The sequence below is a fragment of the Cupressus sempervirens genome, chromosome 1 (genome assembly GCF_028749045.1).
Source record: "Cupressus sempervirens isolate cs-2001-9-10 chromosome 1, ASM2874904v1, whole genome shotgun sequence".
Classification (NCBI taxonomy): Eukaryota; Viridiplantae; Streptophyta; class Pinopsida; order Cupressales; family Cupressaceae; genus Cupressus; species Cupressus sempervirens.
This window is the reverse complement of record NC_143118.1, coordinates 46,663,972-46,669,599: the sequence shown is the minus strand read 5'-3', so window position 1 is coordinate 46,669,599 and position 5,628 is coordinate 46,663,972. Positions and strand designations below refer to the sequence as shown.

Below are 5,628 nucleotides of genomic sequence, written 5' to 3'. Positions count from 1 at the left end.
AATAAGTAATACTATCTATTATCCAAAATAACTTATGGAATGACAATTCTAAGAATTACTTCAAATATTCATAAATTTTATTTTGTGTTCTCATGCTTGGATCTAAGATTTCACAAGGAATTTAGCTAGATTCTATATTTTTAATCTTGTAGTTCTTATCTAATTGAACTTTGTAAATGTCATGCTAAATCACTATCTTATTAAAAGTATCTAATATTTGTTATGTTGATAAAATAAATACCTAGTTAGGTTGAAAAGCCTAAACTGTTGACGCAGTGCAAGGCAGGAGAATCCCCAAAGGAGATGTCCTAGCCCCCAGCTATACAACCATGCAGTAGAAAGATAATAACAAGAAGCAACAATGCAAGGACAAGGAGAAATAATGCAAGATCTAATACAAAATCATAAAAATATATTCATAAAATATAACTAATTACATGCAATGTGCCAGGCTGTAAGGCCTTCCCAGTTATGGCCAAATACAAAGCAAGTAATAGTTCTACAAGATCCCTCAAGATCCAATCCCAAACCCTAGCTACTAGCCCTTCTCAAAATTCGCTCTTCCAAGCTCCTCCACTTCTCCTTGCTGAATGATCATGCCTAAAGACTTTCCCACAACCCCTAGTTATACCAATCTAAGCCATAGGTCTGCCCAGAACACAAATTAAATACAAATACATAAATTAAATGCCAAAGTCAGCCTCCTACAATAATTAAATTCCCAAAATTGACATTTTAGTAAAATTACAATATCTCTTAGGTCTAGATGAATTAGAACTCGTGCTTTGAACTGTAGATAGAAATCTAGGCTCTCTTCAGTTCTTGAAATTTTCATCCTCTAACTCATTATAGAAAATTAGTTACACGACTTGCAATAGGCACCAAATTTTCAGACCATGCTGAGCAGCAAAAGACCATGCCGAGTAACCAAGACTATGCCGTGCAACCAAGACCATGCCGAGCTCCGAGTGTATGCCAAGCTCCCAGAGCATGCAAAGCATCAGTATTCACCAAGCTCCATAACCATTAACCAAAATCCCTCTCAAACATGCAGGATTGCAAGTGAACCCAAGATGCTCCTGCATCAACTGTAAAGGGAATTGTAGTACATATTTGCATTCAATCTTCCTAAGTTTTTAAACATAAGAGAATGACTAATCTTAGAAGATTTTGAGTAATAAAGTAGAAACATCAATTGATTGGTGACTTTAGTGGGGACAAGCTTAATTAAGCTTGCATAGCTTAAGATCTCATAAAGTCCACATATCAATTGTCAATAAGATTTAAAATATATTGACATAACACTTGCTAATTGTCAAATACCTCATTAAAGGGTTTGGTTGTCAGTTAATAGTTAGCTATTTCTCTCATTATTAATAAATTATGAAATTATTAGTCTCATCTTGAGTGCTAACTTTAAAAAGTACAAACTAAAGGGCTAATAACTATTCTGTATTCTTTAAACCTTTATAAGATTGATATGAAACCTACAAAATCAAATTAGATATAAATCCATCAGGTCTGAAAGTCTACATAGATTAAAACAAAATAATACAATATACACTTTTGACATCTTAGATGATTGAAATATTATTCATAACAACTAAAATGAAAATACATAAAATTTTTGCACTTCAAAGAATCTCACCACTCTCATATTAAATAACATAATTAAGGTGACTACAATACCACTTAAACAAGAGACTAGTTAGAGTAGTCAAAATTGTAATGTTTAAGTAATTGTTCTTAAAGAAAAATTTATATTCAATAAAAATGACTTTATAGTTATCCCATATTTTCCACATGTTTAGATAAATATTAAGAGTGACTTGATATAAATCCACCAGGTTTGAAATTCTAGAAAGATTAAATTAAAGAATTAAAATATATTTAAGGAATGACTTGAAGTCTAAAAATTCACTTTTCAATATAAATCTATGAAGTGAGAAGTTTTAGGAAGACTAAATAAAGAAATAGAATATATTTTTGAGACATGGTCAAATTAGGCTTATTTTTATTCTTAATCTTTAACCAATGGAAAATAATTATGACTGCTTCAAACTCGATATCCCTCCAAAGAATAAAAATAGTTATGACCATTTCAAGCTTAGCACTTGTAAAATAAATAACACAATCAAAATTTAGATTAAAAATAACAAATTTAGTAAATTATATTCTTGTATCTAATTATTTATGAGAAAGTGGTATAGATATCTGATTTAAAATTTAAGTTTTTTTTTGATGAATAATCTCTTTCTATTAATTTAAAATATAAAGTTACATATTTCAGCATAAGAGAGTCACACGGACCTGAAAACCAAATACATCAATTTGTAAATTTGAAATCAAATATTTATGTATAAAACTGTTGTACGGTCACTTTTGCATGTACATATCTAAATTAAAAAATGAATGATAACTCATCTTTCAAGATGTGGGAGCTTTCTGTTAAACAGTTTTCAGTCTATAGACGCATATTTATATATGAATAGCTAAAATTTCTTTATGCTAAACTGGTATGCTCAACAGACTATTCTAAACTACCACGTTCACAATTTGAATCTGCATAAGCCGAGGCTAAAATTATCTAGCAACTAAACATTTTTACAGAGAGGAGGAAGACGACTAGTCGTGTTTGTAAGCATTTTGGTTTAATTCACGTGGTAGCCCGTGGGCAAATGTAGTAACCATGCAACCTCCACCACTTTCATTGGCCATGTGCATATCACATCCTTCGCGATCAATTCTGATTTCGAAACACGTAACCTTCATTGACTGCATTAAACTTCCCGCAAAAAAAAATTTAGTGTGAATTCAAGGTGATCAGATGCATCCAAACTCTTCATCAAATTTAAAATCCAAAATGAAACTCATACAATTGCGAAACCCAGTAACACAATACCACAGTGCCTAGCAAGTTATCACCTTGACCAAGTTCCATCTACTCCACAGAACAGTCTTCTTCAACAAAAATGCAGCTCGCAAAGTCCCACTTGTGCACAACACTACACAATCCGAAGTTATCATTCGGGGTATACCGTTGAATAAGCTAATGTTTTAGTGACAGCGAACAACTCTTCAAAACAAAATTACACAACTCACAGATCCAGACGTAACGCCTATCAAAGCTCACAAGGAAGATGAAGAAAATTTAGTACCCATGTTCCAAACTGACGAATATCGTAACACTATAAGAAGCAGTCGCAGAGGCCACGCATATTTCAAATCTCCCAGACAAAGAGCAAAGACAATTGATTCCATTAGCAAGATGAGTAGCGACCCAGTTAACATGAGTTCCAAATTACCTCTGAGACCCATACCGGGCTCCTACGGTCTTCCCATACTCGGCCCTTTGATCGACCGGCTGAACTATTTCTGGTTCCAGGGACCCGAAAAGTTCTTCACGGCGAAATCTCGGGAGCACAAGAGCACCGTGTTCCGCACAAACATGCCGCCCGGTCCACCGGGTTTCTGCAACGACACGCGGGTTGTAATGCTCCTCGACGCCAAGAGTTTCGCCGTGCTCTTCGACAACGAGACCGTCGAGAAGAAAAACGTGCTCACGGGAACTTTCGCGCCCAGCCTTTGTTTCACCGGCGGGTACCGAGTCCTCCCGTACCTCGATCCGAAGGAGTCGCAGCATACGAAGCTCAAGGGCCTCTGCTTCGAATTGCTCAAAACGAGCGGTCCCAGATTTATACCGGAGTTCCACACCGCCATGGACGAAGCATGGGACACGATCGAAAAAGATATTCGGGACAAAAAAGATGGCGAGTTCAATGATTTGAAGGAACAGACGCTCTTCAATTTCTTGTGCCGGTCGATGGTCGGGAAAGACCCGAGGGACGCACCCGGCGGGTTGGGGACGGACGGGCCCGGACTGGCCGACAAGTGGGTTTTGTTCATGGTCGCGCCCGTCGCCTCACCCGGGCTGCCGCACGTTATCGAGGAGCTTTTTCTCCATTCGTTTCGCTTGCCATCCTTGTTTGTTAAAAAAGACCACGACCGGCTCTACGAGTTCTTCAATACACACGGGTCCGCAATCCTTGACGTCGCGGAGACCCGGTATGATCAGACCCGGGCCGAGGCCTGTGAGAATTTGATGTTCTTTGTCATTTTTAATGCTTACTTTGGGTTTTCCGCGCTTCTTCCTTCGATTATAAAGTACGTCGGCGGCGCCGGCGGAGGGTTGCATATGGACCTCGCGGCGGAGGTCCGGGCGGCTGTCCGAAGCCACGGCGGAAATGTTAGTTTGAGTGCGGTGGAGTCGATGGAGTTGGTGAAGTCGACCGTTTACGAGGTGTTGAGGATGGAGCCACCCGTTCTGTTGCAGTATGGGAGGGCCAAGAGGGACTTTGTTTTGGAGTCACATGATGCTGGTTATGAGATAAAGGAAGGGGAACTCCTTGGTGGGTTTCAGCCTTTTGCTACGAGGGACCCCAAGTTGTTTGAGAACCCTGATGAATTCATTGCTAATAGGTTTGTTGAGAATGTGGAGGTTGTCAAGTATGTGATGTGGTCCAATGGGTTCGAGACTAACGATTCAACCGTGCACAATAAGCAATGCCCTGGGAAGAACTTGGTGGTATTGGTTGCGAGGTTGTTTGTGGTGGAGTTGTTTCTTAGGTATGATACCTTTGAGGTGGCTGTGAAAGGAAATGGATCGAGTGCGAAAGTAAGTTTCACTTCCCTCACCAAAGCTACCTTTTGATACTTCGATTATAACTTTTTTTCAAAATTCTGTGTCATATTAATCTATTTTTACATGTGGTGTGAGTAAATAAGCATGACAACTCACTTGTGAATCTTTGGTCACTTGTGAAAATTTTCATTACACCATTATTTATTCTTTCTCCATATCATGTGAGTAAATATGCATGACATATCAACATCGAGTCTTTGGTCATTTGTAAAAAAATCCTATTAATCCTATTTTGATATGATTGTATGAGTAAATAAGAATGGAATGGATCTATTGAATCTCCGGTCATGTTGCTTGTAAAAATTATCATTGTATTATATGGTGTAAGTAAATAAGCATGGTAATAATCTATTGATTATTTGGTCATTTTCCTTGTAAAATTTTTTTATTTTACCATATCAAGTGTGCCTTCATATGGTGTCATTAAATAAGCATGGTACCAATCTATTGATTCTTTGGCTACATTCCTCGTAAAAAAATCCACCATACCATATTAATCATTTCTTCATATGACGTGAGTAAACAAGCATGGTAGTTGTCACATTCCTTGTAAATTCTCATTGTAATTGATTTATCTTTTCTTCATATTCTATGAGTAAATAAACATCTTTTGCCTTTATTTTATATTAGTTTTGCTAACAATTCTTTCATTTGGATGGAAACTATGTGTTTTGTCTCCCTTCCATGTAACTTTATTGCATGGAAATTTAAAATAATAAATTTTATGACTAGAAGATATATCTTTTCTCTTCATAATTATGAAAAGATATAAGTAATTTTAGTTTGACTATTAATGTTAAAGATTGATCTTTATTTGCTACATTAATATTTTATGGAAACTTGGGGCATTCTACATATAGCCTTATAGTCATGAGCCAATGAAAATTACCACAATAATTTTAATTTAAAATTAAGAAAACTATCTA

General features: G+C 36.7%; 1 pseudogene; it reads left to right on the top strand.

Annotated features, from left to right (window-relative positions):
• The first annotated feature begins 3,212 nt into the window (after window positions 1–3,212).
• Window positions 3,213–5,068, top strand: LOC149576099 (allene oxide synthase, chloroplastic pseudogene; annotated as a pseudogene).
• Window positions 5,069–5,628: the final 560 nt, after the last annotated feature.